The sequence below is a fragment of the Dicentrarchus labrax genome, unplaced genomic scaffold, assembly GCF_905237075.1.
Source record: "Dicentrarchus labrax unplaced genomic scaffold, dlabrax2021, whole genome shotgun sequence".
NCBI classification, from domain to species: Eukaryota; Metazoa; Chordata; class Actinopteri; family Moronidae; genus Dicentrarchus; species Dicentrarchus labrax.
Window position 1 is genome coordinate 16,005,877 of NW_026136712.1, and position 18,360 is coordinate 16,024,236.

At 41.4% G+C, this 18,360-nt stretch overlaps 1 protein-coding gene across 4 annotated transcripts in view; it reads right to left on the reverse strand.

Annotated features, from left to right (window-relative positions):
- Nucleotides 1-18,007, reverse strand: part of LOC127373791 (C-terminal-binding protein 2) — a 94,262-nt gene extending 76,255 nt beyond the window's left edge. For 2 of the 4 annotated variants that reach the window (XM_051418553.1, XM_051418556.1), the window contains exon 1: nt 17,560-18,006. The gene's annotated coding sequence lies outside the window, so the exon portion shown is untranslated. Of the gene's footprint in view, nt 1-17,559 lie in introns of all 4 variants that reach the window. The other 2 variants (XM_051418552.1, XM_051418551.1) reach the window with 2 other exon arrangements.
- Between the last annotated feature and the right edge of the window lie 353 nt (nt 18,008-18,360).

An 18,360-nucleotide genomic window follows, 5' to 3' on the forward strand; every position in this document is an offset into this window, starting at 1 on the left:
TTTTAATCCTCTTTTGCCCTGCGCTGCAAGGGGAAAATAAAATCAAGGGAAAACACATTTATATAGACTGATCTGACACACAAGAATCTCCTGAACAACTTAAATGGCTCATAATCAAAATACACTGTGGTTTAAACTGTTTCTTTTCCCTGGTGTGCATAAGAAATGATGAATGAGAAATCTATTACAATGCTCCTAAGAAGGCGGAATAATATACCCATTTAGTATTTCTGACTACATATTTAACCTTGTGCATGCTGTACTTTTCTTTAATGTGATGACCTATAGACGTGAGCGGTTGCCTAGTCAGACACTGTGACGTTTACAAAAAAGTGCATCTGGGATTGCACACAGGAACACACACTGAGAAAATAACAAAATACAGATGCTTAAATGGACATGTACGGTACACAAAACTCATAAAAACTCTCATAATGTTTCCCCTCTTTGCAATCCCGACCAGAGTAATGAGCAGGGCTCCCAGGCTCTACCTGGAGGGGAGACACGCTTTTCCACAACTTGCAATGTTTACTGCTTTATTTGAAACAAAATAAGGCTTTTGCTTTTCACTTGTTGCAATTATTTCCCCATAAAATGTACTGAAGAAATTCATTTACACGCTTTAAATACGGATGATTTTCCCTTTCAGCAGGTAGCACTCAGTACATCTCTCTCTCTCTCTCTCTCTCTCTCTCTCTCTCAAAGTAGACAAACACTTGAGTTACCTTGAGAAAGCGCAGAAAGAGTTCACACTATGGAAAGAAGACAATTTTCTATTAGAGATAAGCAGATAAGTGTCCTCAGCTGGAAGCCGGGAGTCTGGCTGGTTTGTTTACCTAAGAAAATGGACCCACATGCTGAACTTCAAATGAACCATATCTAATGCAGACGCATCTGCAGCGATATTAAAACAGACACTGTGGGCTGAAAAATAATGGATGTCAATCATCGCAGCTAAAGATGTCTAGTGCATATACACTATTGTTGGACACAGAGCTGCATCAAGACAAAAATCAGTAATTCATGTACATAAAATAATAAAATAACATATGCAATACACTTAAAGAAGAAAAATCTCCTGAGAAACCCATTTATTCTTGTATGTGTAACTAGGGCATGAAGGCAACATTTTGTAAACATGAACCCAATTAAAACTTGTTTTTGCAATTAACTCTTGTTCTCCAGAGATGCCATATAAACATTCATGAATTCACACAAGAAAATACAGTAGATTCATGTGTTTCTGGCAGCATGTCTTCGCCAAACAAGATAAACTGTGACGTGACTGCGCACTCAAAAACACGTGGTCAAAGTGTTAGGTGACCTCTGCAACTGCCATATGTCTCAGTCCATAAAGAAGAAAAAGGACAGTATATAACTCAGAATAAAACTAGAAGAGAGGATATAGGATAACACTATTAATCTTCCATATCACTGTTTGTACATACACATTAATAGCAGAAAGGCTATAAACTCCAAAAGAACTGTAAACATGTGTGCACAACTCTGCTGAAACCAGAAGAGGCAGGTTGCGTCAACAGATCATAACCACCACAACTCAAGTTACAATATAATGGGAAAATACTTGACAGAAATCATAGACGCAAAGTTGTGGAAGCTGTGTGACTGGCTGTTGAATCGGGGATTTCATCCATGTAGTGTATCTCCAGCTAACTTCACTTACACTGTGGGCAGAGTATGCCAGTGCAAAGCACAACTTTATGGTGCCAATTGCAAATGTTTAGCAAAGTTAGCCACAGTTGTACTTGCATTGTAGATTGTGTCTGGTGCTATTTAGCAAATGCTAAAATGCTAAGAAGCTAAGAAGATGGAAAATATTGTTTCCTTGTGATGTTTTACGAGCAAAGACTATGGACTAGCATTTTCTCAGCATTTACATGCACGTCTGTAGTAAGCTGGCTGTCAGCTGCCGTATTTACAAAGTGTTTAGATACACCATTTAGCTGAAGACCTGAGGCAGGTCAGGTTTTGTTTTGGTGCAACTTTGGAGGATGGCTTGGTGTGTCAGGGACCGAAGTACAAGATGACCTGTCTTAATGCAACTAAGTGTGTATTTCTGAGGCCTGACTTTGACAAAAAGAAATCTACAGTGTTTGTAAAGGGGAACTATAAGCAATGAAGCCCCCTGAAAACTAAATATTCTGGTTTTTCTCTGCTACAAGAAATAACCAAATCTTACATCATTGGCATTGTCATGGGTAAATACAGTAACACTGTAGATGACAGCAGAGTAGAAGACTTGTCAAATACTCAAAGGAAGATTTTTATTTGACTAAAATGAGGTTGTTACAACAACAGATCACAAATTGTGAGATAATTGGCAGCAAAAAACTCACAGCCGGTAGAAAAACATGTGGGACTGATGCATTTCATTTAATATTCAAAAGCAGAGCTTGCAGTTTTAGTGTTTTGTGACTCTCATAAAGAAAAATCCTTAAAGAGCCAGGTGTTTTTGTTCCTCTTATATCAACAGAATTTCACCTGCACAGAAAGCATTTTATTAGTGTTATGCTGCTTAAACCATAAATACGTAACCTGAGTAAACCAAACTGACCACAAAAGAGGCCGGATGCCACTTTCAACATTAAACATGCAGCATGAGTGCATCATTTAGATGTACTTGTAAGATTATTTAAAATCATGTGCGGAAAAACACACTGTCATGTGCAACATAACGTGCTATAGGCGCTATCTTCTTATCATACAATCTGTAGATGGTATCAGTTGCAAAAAACTTAAACTTCTGCTCAAGAGTTGTTCCTACTTGTTTAAGAGTTAATGTTATCTACACATTCTTCTTCTTTTTGCAAATGAAAATTTTAGCTCTTAAACAATAAATTACACCCTTGCCCAACTCAGTTTAATCTACGGTCCTGTGTCACAATTGGTCTGCGATGACCAGTCGTTTATGGTGGCTAATGTTAACCAATGTTAGTAAATTAGGTATTGAATGGTATCGATTCAGATTCTGATACAGCTTATGGACTCCAGTTCTTACCAATTCTTGGTTTTAGTCCCAATATGGTTAAAAAGAAATCAAATGTTTAGATACTTATTATGTTACGTTACATTTTGTGTAGTGCTTTCTGTACTTTCCCTCCCTTGTGTTTGTGGTTTCACTGTGGTTGTTTATACCAAAAACCACGTTTATAACAGAAACCCCAGTACTATGTCTCAAAGAGAAAAAAAAAAAGGTTAATATCAAGAAAAATGGTTCACACTAGAATAAATAACCGAAAGACACAAAAATAAACAAATTTGTAGTCACACAAATTAATCTTAAGTCTTTTTAGCCTTCTTCTGTTACTACATTGTACCTTTTATTTACTTTTTTATTATCCATAAATACCATAAAGAAACCCTAATTACAGAATATCAGCTACTGTGTTGATACTTACAGAGCTACTTACAGTGTAGACGCACTGGTCTGCAGTCTCAACACACTCTACAGTGTGACTGTGACTGAGAGGGACCTGGCTGCAGACATAATGGCGGACATTCCCAAGAGCACGCACAAGGGGCATGTCCATTATCTAAGTTAGCTGATACCTGATTCCTACAATACCAGATTCCACAGTGGCTGTTCAGCAAAATTTACATAGTCAAAGAAAAATTGATCTGGCATCAAAGAAGATATGCCTGTGCCCAAACAATTAGCTAGAATAGCCAGCAATCGACTAATCATTAAAGTAATTTATCATTTATCAGCCAAAAAGCTTGATAATAAAGCAAAGCTGTAAACTGATTATCTTTTGGTTTGAGGCTGTTGGTCACACAAAACAAGTAATAAGATGTTAATAGAGCCGTTTCATGCACATTCTTCACACTTTTCTAATGAAAGATTGATCAGTGACTGAAAAATTAAGCAAGACATGAAATAAAATAATGATTAGACGCAACCATTGTGCCAAGCTGATGTTTACTCCAAAACAAATGATTGGTATTCTGAGATATCTAAGAAGATATGAGATATTTCTGGACGTCTGCTGCGCAAGAAGTCCAGAAACATTCCAGCAAATATAGACAAGAATGTAAACAAGACATTATCGCTTTACAGCCAGTGATGGTTTTGGCCGAGAAGATTATGATAGAGCTCTGTCGCCAACTGTCATCCTTTTTGCTTTCTTAATTGCATACATTATGTTCCCATCAAAAAATTACACTCAACATCAATTCAGATTTATATGGCTTTTAGTATTTGATAGCAGGAGATCCTGAAATCTCTGGTCTTAGTGGGAACAGTAGGAGGTGTTCTTCCTGCAACAGAAAGCAATGACCCATGATGGTGGAACTGCCACTCTCCGTAGGTAGTCGCACATTTTTATTTTCCTCCTTAGCCTTACCTCCTAGTGATTAGAGGAACATCTGTAAACACAGGCAGTCCTCCCCGATTTTCTTTTCATATTTTACACAAGCAAACTCCAGGAATCGTTACCCCAACATGAGCTCATCATTAGCACATTCATAATTCAGTGTAATGGATTATGTAATTGCTCCATTAATCAGGGGAGCCACCCCAGCATACTCTCCTATGCATTAGTTTAATTATGGGGAAATGCCTCTGTTAAAATAGATGCTCTGTTTGCAGTGGCAGAGTTTAGAAGTCTGTTTTTGGCACTGTGGGAACTTGTGCAGGCTGAGCTTTAGAAGCAGCTTGGCGATGTATTGTCCCGAGTCCTTGTGGTGCACTCGCAGACAGCTCTTCAATAAAATGTGTCATGGCAGTAGGGCAAAATGAAAAAGTAGGCAAAGGGGCAAATGCCTTTTAGGAAAGCAGTTGTCAAACTCAGGCGTCACTTAAGTCACATTATTTATTGACATTTGCAGGCAGCGACTGTGATGAATATTCCAGTTATATATGAAGCTGGAAGCGTCTGAAACAGATTAAGACACGTAGACATGGAGGTACTTGTCATCTGATTCCAGCAGCTGGCATGACTTGTGAGGACTTAATCCAACAGTGTCATCAGCTATTTGTCAAGGAAAAGAGATAGAGGGCTCTACACCTCCTCCTCCTTACTATTGTTGGAAGCTCAGTATGAGAGTCTGGCTGCAGTCCTTTAGTTTGAGTGACATTTGACTATCATCACCAAGGGACACTCAGTGTATTTTGGTCTTCTCATCCTTGTTAAAAAAGGTCAGTGACAGGCAGAGCGCCGTATGCACTCATAAGTGCGTTGAGTGCTGACAAGAAATAACAGCCTTTGTTGAAAAAAAAAAAACTGTTGTTACATAAGAAAAATCACTTCACATATACAGAAATTGCAGCACACTTATCAGTTATTTTCCTTGTCTGCTTTCCTCCCCCAGATTGTACTTAAAGCGATTTCTTTCTTACTTTTGCCTTGTTCCTGCACTTGGATGGAGAGTGGGAGAGCCTGACAATTAATATGTATTTTACACCACTGCATATATAGTCCAGCATAAACCTCAAATCCAAATAGGACCCGTGTGATTGGGTCCTTCAGTCACTACCTACACAAAACAAACAACTAAATGGTTTGTGGTTACTGTCAAAATGTTGGCAAAGCTTCACAAGGCTTAAAGCCTGCTGCCAATAACGCAGGCTGAGCCAAACAGAAAGAGAGAGAGACACAAGCAGAATAAAACATGGCAAGAAATGTTTTTCCATTGTGAGAAATGCCCATGTAATGCTTGAAAAAAAAAAAAAAGAAGAGCATACGCATTCACCTCGTTGAAGTGACATTTAAATAAGCAGGAGCCATTTTCTTCCTCAATCCCTCCATCCCTCCCCTTTCTGCCATTCCCTTTCTGCCACTGTAATTTGAAGCTGTCACAAACAAATCCTCTTCACAGACCTTTCCAAATGTCAGGTTCCCGTCAAGCGGGATGACGGCCTCCAAAAATCAGGCCCTTGGAAACTTTTGTCAAGAGAACAGAGGAGTTTGAGCGCACATGCACATTTAAGGGTATTCACTCGCTAGTCACTCCCTGCATAGTTGTTGGAGAAGGGAGAGGACTGACTGAGTTACTGATCTGACAGATTTACACAACTCCAAGTATTGCTCAATATTCATGCATGTGTTCCCTTTTCTACCCTATCATTTACTTATAGTTGAAAAAAACACTGAGGACTTTAGTCCAATTTCCTCAAGGCAGGTAAAGACAGTGATGAGTCCATAACTGGTTCCCATAATGGCACAAAATCATCTCTTATGTCCTACCAAATTCTGTCTGAACATGCTGTGACCAAACCAGTTCTGTCATAGTGCTACATTTGGCACCTGAACCTGAGAAAGGCTGCTCAAAACATGTACTGTATGCCACTTGCCGTAACAGCTTCTTGAAGAAAAATCAGTCCCAGCAATATACCATTTTCACACAGTACCTTGACATTTGTTAGAATAATTACGATCAGTGGACTCAATAACAAGAAATTTGAGTCAAAAAACTAAAGAAATTAAAGTCTTACATCTGTTTCATTTTTTATTAAGTGGCAAAAACTGGTAGAGCCATAGAAATGGATGCTAAGACACCAAAAAAATATAATAAATAAGAAAAATAATTTTTCAGTTTCTGGCCTTGTAGTTTAAACAGATGCACAAGAGGTAACTAGACTACGCTGGAGAGAATAGAACTACTGGACAATTGTGATAAAGCCTATTCATTCAGGGTCAAAAACATTTAGAGGAAAAAAAACATATCTCCCAATACTCATTCCTTCCTTCAATACAGGCGGAATCTGCACAGAGAACGCGAAGCAAAAGTCAGAGACAAACAATTCAGTGACTATGCATTCAAATCCTACATAATTTTAATAACCTCTGGCACTAAGAAAGTTAAAAAGAAACTGTTAGCAGAGTGCGCAATCTCAAGAGTCATTTTACTGCCCTGAGTGTGAGGGAATGAGATGAGGGAGAGCAAGAGGAGCTAATCAACTCTTACTCTTCAGTGGCATTTCATGCACGTCTGCCACTAGTTCAGTGTGCACAAAGGGCACTGAGCATCAATAAGTCAACACGCTGCTATAGCAGGAGTAGATCCAGACTCCTCAGCCATGAAAAGGGAGACACGACTTTATAGCAAGTGCAAGATTAAATTAATTTAGTAAATGAACTGCTTGAGGGATACAGAGTGTCTTAAGTTAATATGATGAACACACAGAAATGTTTAAACGTAAAAAGAAAAATCTGACCCCCACAACAAGACCTGGTATGGATTGAGCTGCTAAATTTGCATTTCTTAAGACAGAGCTCCTGAGTACAAAAAAAGCTGTCCTCTCGCTGCACCTTGTACAAGATGCTGAGCCAACGGTGGGCGGGGAGAGGGAGGTAGAGAGGTTAGAGGAGAAAGAGAGAGAGAGTGAATAAACAGCCTCTTTTCTGCCTTTTCATTTTGAAGAAGTTTGTACTGCCGTCTTTTAATCTGTGCCATCGCAGCTGCACATCGTGTCACCATGTCCAGAAGGCCAGAATGGTTTTGTTTTTTTTCCTTCTCCCCCTCCTCTTCTCTCTTCCTTGTTGCCTTGCATCAGGCTCAGGATCTGAGGCTTTAATATGGCTGCCAGTGAGGCAACAGCCATTTAATAACAATGCAATAGTTCCTCACAGCAGTAGTCCAGTGTCGCTCATACACCCTGCCGTGTGCAGATGGTACATTGTCTGTGGTTTCCGAAAACATTCTCCTTTCTGAGATGTTTTTCCTCTCTCCCCCAACACACACACACATACACACACACACACACACTGCCTATTTTGTCAGCAATATTTAACTCTTGATAGAAACAACATTCAACCACTCTGCCGTCTTATTTCTGCCATCATTGCTCTTGGCTTATTTCGTAACAGGTCAGCTGAAGTGCCCCCCACTCCACCCTACCCTACCCCCACCCAGAGATGATCCGTGTGTGTGTGTGTGTGTGTGTGTGTGTGTGTGTGTGTGTGTGTGTGTGTGTGTGTGTGTGTGTGTGTGGTTGGCGGCAAGCCTTTTGCATGTGCCTCACAGCCTCCCGCAGTGGGGGACATCTGGAGGAGGCGTTACCGTGTACACAGAAAAAAGAAGAAGAGTTCAGGCCTGAAATATCATCCTCTAAGGACATAGCTGGCTTTCATTAACATACAAAGGGGGAAATATGGCGTTGGAGATTTATTCAAATCAACATGGCTAATGCTGCTATAAGCCAGTCACCTTGCCAAGTTACCCTAAAACTCATTCTCTCTATTAGTGGCCCTTCTCCCAACTCGCCGCTGAGAGCAATTAGGGCACATTTTGATGTAAATGACCGGTAATTCAGTGTAAGGAAAAAGCTTTAGAACAACCATTTCACAAGGTAGATGTTCATTATGCGCCAGCAGGGAAGGGCTTCTTCTTAATAGAGTGCCAGCCATAAACATCCCTCATCATCACCGGGCTTGCCATTTGATCTCACCTCTGGGGGTTCTGCGCTGGGCATCTTCATTCATTTCTTCTGTGTTTCACTGTCTGTTTACTCAGTAATGGACTCTGCCCAGAGAGTTGTTAAGGGGGAACAAAGTGAAAGTGCCCGACACTCTGCTGGGGCGGTGATTAACGACTGAATTAGAAAGCAACTCCAGGTCACCTTCTTTAACATTGTGATGGATGATCTAATGCGAGAATCTGATAGCCTTCATTGTAGGTGAGCTACAGCGTGGATCACAGGTGGAACAAGCGCCACAGTGCATTTACAGCAATTATCAACTTTTCACTAATAAACACAATGCTGTAATTAACAGCAAAAACAATGTGGTGAGAACCAAATTGGGATGCTTTATGGCTATGCTAATAAGCATCACACTGATGAGTGTGCATGCAACTGTGTCCACCACTGTCTGTAAAGCCTTAGTTAGCGTTGCCCCTAGTTCAGCAGTGTATGTGCCATCTCTCCTGTCAAAGGCAGTTTACAAGACTGGGAACGAGGGTTGCCATCTGTCCCACCTCTATGGGGTGCACAGAGGGATGTTTTGCACAGTTTTGGCATGCCTGACTTCCCCTAATGCTGCACAAATGTTTAGAGACATTACATAAGCAATGAGACCTTCGCTAGGATGAAGGGGGGGGTGGAGATACGTGCAGAAGAGGAGGAGAAAAAGCAAGAGAGCACAAAAGTGTGAGAGAGCGGACCCTTTCATTCTACTGACTAACAGCACTTTCAGGCAGACAATAGCACTACAGGGCTGCGTTGGTGTTGCTATAGGGTATAGGTGGATGATACAACAAGAACCAAGAAGGCCAGTTTGAAAGCCTTTCAAATGCCAAAACACCACATGGGGTGTTTTCACACCATTGAGGCAGAACTTTATAACTTTTTACAGCTGCAATAATTTTCTCCTACATCCAAATTCTGTGCAGGTAGACTGCAAATAGCCTCCTGCTGCATGCTACCTGCCTGGTAAGCGAGATAGTGCACTGGTGCAATGCACTACCACAAACAACATTTGGCAGACTACCCTCTAACCTTACCTAGAAGTGGTATGTCGCAACAAAGATACATTTTGATTGTCATTCCCATTTCACAACAGTGTTTATGAGATGGCACCAGGGGAGGGGTGTCACTGAAATGAATGAGGAAGCCTGCGTTTGTTGCCATAGCGCAGCTGTTTGGTCTGAATACGCCATAACAATTGGCTGAAGTGGAAAGTCAGTGAGAGGTGGATCAAACCTAACTTCAGCTCTGCATCAGACTGCAGCTGCACTGGGAGAGGAGGCAATCTGAAACCAAAAATAAAAGATCACTCACTGCAAGGAAAGGTGATACTGAGCTCAATGAAATACAGCTTTAGCTGGAAACCAGGGAGAGGAGGAACAGCAACTTAATGCACGTAGCAATGACTGCAGCACATCCAAAAGAAAAGACATGTATTGTTCTTGAGCTGTGTGTGTGTGTGTGTGTGTGTGTGTGTGTGTGTGTGTGTGTGTGTGTGTGTGTGTGTGTGTGTATGTGCAAGGTGGGAGGGTCATACCTAGTAGAGTACACAATGACTGTCCTGGGAGAGGTTTTTAAATGCTAAGACATGTTGCAACGGACACCTGGAAGAGCATTTGTATGTAATTCTCTCCTTCGTCCTTTCACAAGGGAACAAGATGAGATTTCACTGGAAAACTAAAGCATTCACAGTGACACAGTCAGGGCATGCAAATAGAACAAAACAAGAGGAGGAAAATTCGGTTCCTACACACATTCATTACTCTGACATAACAGCAACATATAAAGGAAAAGTGGAAAACCAATTTCCAGGCATGCATATGTTTGCTTACATTTACTGAACTATCACCCAGACTGTAAAACCGCCCACTGGAGCTGTCACAGTCCGCAAATCTTCACAACTCTGCAGATTCTTCTTACAGTGACGATAGAGCCCTCAGTGACAAAAAACCAGTGTAGTACACCGTTGACGAAAACTAACATTTGGATGTTTTTTCAGAAATAAAAATGGGAAAAGCTTTCACTGTATGACACACCATCACTTTGGAAATATACCTAGTGACTGCTTCAGTACGTTTTCTACACCTCAGACAGTCCATTTTGTATGTTTTAATTTCGGCAAGTGGTCCACTTAATGTTCTCGAACTGTGAACTCGCCACTTGCCTGTCCTCGCACCTCATGACCACCTTGTCACCACTCTTTTTAAATGAATGACTACCGATCGCCTTGTGTCTTGATGTTGCTGCTGGTGTGAGCGTGGGGTCAGGTTGTGTTAAATTTAATCCCTTTCACTTGAAACTGCTAATTATTTTCATCAATATTTGAGCCAGTTTTGGATCGACACACGCACAAGTACACACACTGAATTTGAATTTGTTTTTTGCACCAAATAAATCATGACTGCTCTCAGTTAATTCTGCCCAGAAGTACAAGCCTACTGTCACAGAACGCTGTCTTGCTGATGGTGTCTAGGATTATAACAATGTGTGAGCTGTTAGCTCCTGATAACAGTGGGCTTTTTCGATATAACAAACGTGTTTTGCAGGTAGGAATCCAGTGAGAATTCATGTCCTTGTTCCTACCTCCTCCTTGGGTGGGTTGCCTGCACAGTGGTGGGTGGGATCTGGAGATTGGGGGTGGAGAACTGCATGAACCTAAACGCACCCTCCCTCACTATCAGGTGAAAAGACGTGGGTGTCACATGGCTCTGAGGGCCAAGGCCATCAGTGGAGTTAGCAGTGACAATAGCAGAAGTATAGTGGGAATTGGCCATACCAAATTAGGGACAAAAGGAAAAATTACTTGGACAGGATTAGCTATAATTAAAGTCACATGACAATATAGTATTGGAAAGAAATAAAACCAGTATGGGCAAAAAGATTTCACTCACATATCACTATTTAGTTGTCCTTTAGGCCCTGTTAGCCCACCCTTGATGAAACCAAAATATAGCAAAAGAATTACATACATTTGAACTCCTAAATGTGCCTGTTTAATTCACTTGATAATTTTTTTTCCAGCTTTTAAGGTACATGTCTGAATAATAAAATGTGTGGCAGTCTGCTGGAATTTACTGTAAGCAGTGTGACTGAACTGTATCAATCCGTGTGCCAAATGATGTTCTGAAACAGTCTGAGAAACCTGATCCTCAGATGTTACAAATCCATGGAAATTCATCATCTGTATTATATAAAAGCTAACTGAAATTTTACATCATATCCTTTTTCCTTATGTTATAGAATGCCAGTAACTTCTGGGATTTTATGGAGGACCTATAATAATACATATTATGCCAGTTGATGATTTCAGTATTTAACTTTGCTATTCACTGTATTTTAAATCACACATGTTGTTGCATGTCAGTGTTGAGGTTTGCGGAAAAATTGAGAAAATGACAGTCTGCACAGTGGGGAGGAAACACTACCAGTGATACCACCCCCCACGAAAAAGCCTACAGCCCAGCCCACCCACTCACTATCTATGCCGACCTCAATCTCTGATTTTATCGCTTCCTCATATTGCACACACGCTTTGAGGTTTCCTTGCGCTTGTTTAAATTTATCCACATTAGTGGTGCTACATGAAATGCACGAATACCTATGAAAACATTGATATTACAAAGAATTTGCCAGAAAAACGAAACAGATTCAGACACAACAGGTTCATTAACTGCGCTGATATGCAGATACACAAGGATGAGCTGCAGATACTGTGTGATAAAGTGTTAAGAGTACAGCAGGGCTTCTTAGGCCGCCTAAGCAGCGAGGAATCTTGCTGCTGTTATCATGGAGGTCCTTCTCCCTGCGTCGGAGCCTGCCCTGCAATTAATGATGCACAGTGACTTTCCTGGAACCACCCCCCATCCTGTGTTTGTGCATTTATATGTATTTATGTAAGTGACTGTGTTTGTGCATGCTTGCACGTATGAGAGAAAGCTAATTTTCTCTACTGTGCACCAGAAGGATATGCACAGAATTTGTATTCAGTAATGAGATGGGGGTCTGGGAATGATGGCGAATTTGTAAGCATGCATCATCTCCCATAATTCCATTTAGTAGTCCTGTAAACACTTATAAAACGCAGGCGGTAGTTACGGCAGCCCCCCTGCCCTCGGCTCTCATCAGGCTAGCACATCTCCAAAGAAACCAAGGGCAGGAGAGGAGGAGATACCGCAAATCACATTATGGGACATGAAATTAATCCACCCTCCCCAAACATTTGGCCTTCACACAGTTTAACCTTGAGAATGCTTTTTACTCCCTGGCACGTGGACTTTGTGAACCCCCCTCTGTCACATCCAAAAGAACGAGTCTGACATTACAACAATGGCTCTGCCGAGGTAATTATTCAACAGGATCCTTCACCGCGCTGATGATACGTTGTAATTTCATTTCACTTACGTCTGTTTCATAATGTAATACACAATTGAGCAGGGGCACTTTATGTCCCAAAAGACCACTTCCTCCTTAAGATAATAAAAGCCTTTTGTGCTTGCCTTTGAGAAATCCTTGGTGGATTATGTGAGTGTGGATTCAGGAGCACATCAATTAATATGCATTAAATGAAAGAGTATTAAGTTGTAAGAAAATAATTAATAACTCTAATTGCTGTGCTGCTGCTTTGCCAGGACGACTTCAAACTTTAATGCTAACGGGACTGTCTCTGACATCGCCAACAAGGGCCAAAGTACAAGAGTTATACTTGACCTTTTACATGGCTGAAAGACAATGTACTTCCACTTTATTACATGGCCGCCTCACTCTCCCCTGATACTAATGCAGAGTGGTGGGAGATAAAGGCACAGAGTGACTGTTACATCCAATTCAATAACTGCAGAAAAATTCCTATCTGCTAGCCAACGCTGAAACCACATGTGGTTCAGCTCTACTAGTTTCTGCCAGACTAAAATACATCTGTTTGTGTTAGAGAATACTGTAGATCTCTTATACAAGTCCTATCGCTGGATCTTGTCCCTTTGTACGGCACAGAGAATAGCGCTGGCACAGGGTTCCACTTTCCCCATTACCAAGAAAAAGACTCACGGCTCCATTTATCCTTTACCCCTGTGTAGCTCCAGAAAACACAATCGCTGCCACTGTCAATGAAATTATAGCAATGGGGGAGTAAGTGATGACAGGGGAAAAATCTGATTCCCCCAACACACATCACACACACACACACACACACACACACACTCTTCAATGTGCTAAAAAAAAAATGAAGTTGCAGAATGCCTCAGGAAAGTAAATGACAAGATGTTTCTTTGAGATATCTTTTCAATATACCGTTTCTAAAGGTTAGAGGAGATCTGAAGCCATGACAGAGCAGCTCCAGCTGAGTGATGGCGCCTTTAGTTGCTGTGAATAGTGAAGATACCGAGTAGTTACCACTGTTTAAAACTTATTCGCTTTGACCGAGAGCGATTCGCAGCAAAGAATTACTGTCTTGATCAGTTTACAGTTGTACCTCCGTGTTTTTTTTTTTTTCTTTCAAATATTACCCCGGCTTTCAGCTAAATCAATCTTGCCTTTGGTTGGAGATAATGAGCGTGTTCGCTGGGCTTCAAATGAACACCGTTGCTCCCGGGCTCCTCAGCTCAACATAGTCACATCATGCAGACACTTTTGAGGAAGGCAAAAAAAGAGAAATCTTAGCCTTCAGAGACCAATTAAAAACATATTCAAATTGACCTAAAAGGAGCACAGTGAGGCATTCATTTACAGTAGTGCCCCGTCCCCATTCACTATCAGACTCATCCCAATTGTTTCCAACTCTGACAAACAAACAATCTCAACAGAGTGGAAGGACTCAGAAAGAAAGAAAAAAAAATCCATCTCATCTCTGCAGGATCAAAGACTATATCGAGAGGTAGCGAGCACACAAAGATATACTAATTTTCACACAACATGCGCTCACTCTCATTCAAAGGATTTACCAGCTCAGTAGCACAGTATGCATACATTAGATGATCCTTATTAAAGACGATGGTGAATATTAGATCATTATCGTTACCATCTCTGCTTTGAGAAGACATGCTATGATGGAAAGAACTGCACTGACAGATAGAGAAGTATTTGCTCTCTCTGTTGCCTTTATAAAGCTGTAAAAATAGAAATTAATTAGTTTAACCGTGATGTATGAAATGTACGTGTGTAGTTACATTACTGTAATATGACTAAGGGCTGATATGCTGCATCTTCTGCCTGTTTAGATAGAACAAAGCAGGGTTGCAACAAATTATTACTTGTATTATGTATTAAATGAATGACAAGAAAATGTCAAACATTGGTAACACAACTTCCCAGAACTCGAGATCACATCATAAAATAGCTTGTTTTGTCCAATCAGCAGTCCGAGACCAGAAAGTATTCAATTTAAAATGATATACAAGAGAGAAAAGCAGCACATCCTGACATTGAGAGGTTGGAGAAAAGCAATCGTTTGCCATTTTAGCTTAAAAAATGAGTTCAGCAATTAATCAATTATCAAAATTGTAGTTTCATTTTCTGCCAGTCGACTAATTTGAGCACTAAAACCCATAAAGAAGACAAAGTTGAATTGGAAAAGAGAAGTTTAGGGCAGCTCTTCAAACAGTCTTTTTTTATGTCAGATTTTATCAGTCAGATTTTATCCATGACATATTTGGTACCACAGCCCAGCGGGTATGCAGCGACTCTGAAACATGCTCCGTCTCGCTTCCGCAGCACTTCCAGCGAAGCTGCCCCCATAAATCCCTTCTAATGGTCGCTGGCGAGGGAACTTTTTAACACAGAACTTAGCAGCCACTGTTATTCACCCGTGGAGCGAGAGTCTCGGGATGATGGATGGTAATAAATATTGCACGGGGCTAACAGAGGTCCCCTCAGAGACGTTCAATTGCCTTGAGTGATAGGGTGCTGCTCAGCAACACAGGAGAGGATGGCAGAGGGCAGGCTCTTCACGGGGTCGACTAACTGAGTCTGTTCAATTTCCTCTCTGGAAATACTACAGTCCCCATTTCTAAACGATAACAGTGTCTCACAAATGTGCGAAGGTAAGCAGGAAAAAAAGGGGGGTTTCTGCAAAAAATAAAAAATATGTCGCTATCTCAACTTATGTATGGCCAGTTTGTTGGTTATGAATGAAGAATTGATTGTCCCAAGGAAGAAAAACAATCCACTGTGGAGCAGTAATTATTGTGAATGTACCTGGCATGTGAGGAAAAGAAACACTGCTCAGTGTTATGACCACTTCCCTGCTGCACTTGTGACTGGGGCAGTTTAATGGAGCTTTCTGACAAGGGAGCTCTGTTGTGCTGAGCTGCCCACCATCTTAACTGCTTCCTTGACAATGGCCGACAACAGAGCAGATGTCCAAGCTGCACACATCTGTAGTGGCCTTATACTCCTTCAGGCACACACACCCCCTTCCTCGTCCAACACATACACATGGGCACCCATTAGACAGACAAAGAACTACTTTACCAAGGTCATCCTCTGTTCAGCTTGCAGGCATCAGAAACTAATTCTACAAGTTCTCATTTGTAAATCATTTAAGATTCACATTGTTTTTTTCAGGCATCGCGCCAGGAGGATACAACATCTTTGTTGATACAAACAAATGACTGACGATGTTTTTCATGATGAGTGATAAGAAATTAAGATAACCCTAGTTCTTCATTAATCCAACACATGTCCTGTTGTCATAATTTCAGAGTAATCAGAATTAATTAGCCCAATAATGTGTAAGAAGTATTCACACACACATAGTGTGTGTAATTAACAAGTTAACACAAGGCAATTAGCAGCTCATTCATACACTGCCGGCACCTAATGGTGGCTGTAAACATAAGATGCACTTTCTTGACCAATTTTTTTAAGTTTGCACAGTCAGCTATGGTAATAAAAACCCTAATTGCAAATATCAGCTCGTTAACCATAAACAAGGTACATTTTGCATGGGTAAGATACAGCAAAGTGTCCAAAGAATGGGAACTACAAAAAGCAGCCCATTAGTCTCCTCCAGTAGTTTTCAAAGTCACATCCTGGAGCCTCCAGGGGGATCACGACAGGGGTATCCCCATAAACAGGAGGAAGGTCTCGGTTCCACTTGCATCTCACTCACTCCACAACAAGAGAACATCTCTCCTAGCTTCTAACGCCACATCTTTCCGTCTCTGCACACCTGCAGATCTGCAACTCTCCACACTCAACCACAAAAGGATTCCTTAGGGGGGCAACATGTCATCAAAGGCAGCAACAGCTTTTATCTTGTGTGGATCCCTACATCCCTACAGATGATAACAAAAGTTTTCATCTGTAGGGATGTGTTCTTTAAAAAGCTCCTCCAGAGAGGGCTTAGGGAAAAAAAAAAAAAAATTGTGCTAAAACAAATGCTACATGTGAAAGGTCGGTGACATTGTGATGTAGCTCGGACAGCAGATGTGCTCCATAATGATGACTTGTGTTTAAGAAAAAAAAAAAAAAAGAGGAAGAGATGCACGAGCTAAACAGCAGCAATCAGCGCTTAAGATTACACAGGATGACGTCTTACACTATTTTGCCTACAAAAACTCAGTCAAGTGTGAGATATTAGAAGATGTATGAGCAAATAGCCTGACTAGAAAGCTCAAGACACACACACACACACACACACACACACACTCTCTCACTCTCTCTCTCTCTCTCTCTCTCCACACACACACACACTCCACAATAATGCACTTCCTATTTTCTTTTAACCGAACACACTCCAGTGTCCCTACGGGCTCTCGTTGTGTGCTAAAAAAAAAAAAAAAAAAAAACCCGCGTCTTTGCCGAATACCCTTGCAATGTAAAGGTGAGGGACACTATAGGCAGTGTTTGAGGGAGGGGGGGGACGCGGGCTATTCCGTGTCCACATTTGACAGTTACACCATGTTTTAAAAGGTGGTCAGAAATAACGTCCCTGGTGTGTACAAACCCACCCGACCATTCCTCCCCCCCCTCTATCTATCTTCATGGCGCAGTAAGGTGGACACACATGGTCAGAACCGTATGCGGACCTGAACAACCCCCCCGACGGCAAGCCAGTCGCGGCTAACTCTCCTTAGAAAACAACCCCAAATAAGATTGAATTAAAACCGCGTTGTTTCTCCTGGAAATTGCAGTCTTACCTGGGCTGAATGATGTCTAATGGCAAGTTGAGAAGCCGACTTTTGTTTCAGGCACACGTCGGCGGCGGCAGCATCATCCGCTTCGGGGAGAAGAAATGTTTCATGTGAAGATTTTCATGTGGAGTATTTCTGATTCCAACCTTATTAATCCTCCGCGCTACACACACAACAACAACAACAACACACACACAACACACACACTCTCACACACACACACACACACACACCAAAAAAAAGCGGCTTCTTTTTTAGCAGCTGGGAAGAAAACCACCGGGTGGAGAGGAGTGACAGCCTGCTGGGGAACAGTGTGTTATACGCGTCCTTGTTTATTAAAATACGGCCGAGCGTAAACGCCGAGGAGTAGGTGTCTAACTGTTTCGCTGCTTTATTTTTTTCCCCCTTCTCTCTCCCTCCCTCTCTCTCTCTCTCTCTCCCCTCGCTCTCTCTCTCTCTCTCTTCGGCTGTAGTCACACTGTCTAACTCTCCTGTTTTATCAAGGCGGGGTCTTGGGTCGTTTAAACCAATGACATAAACCAAGAAGAAGAAGAAGCCCCCTCCTCCTCCCCGTCCTCCTCTTCCTCTTCTTCCTCCACCACACATAAACACACACCTTCACATGGTTAGTAAACATGATGTTGGTCAAATGGGAAAATGTTGTTTGCATCCCCCAGTATTTGTGTTTTTTCCTCCAGTGTTTTCATTTTTCATCATCTGAAAGGGTCAATGCACCCCCCCCTTACCAAAAAAAAAAAACTCACCCAGCTCTTATCCAGTCATGTAGATAGTTTTGGTTTCATGTGC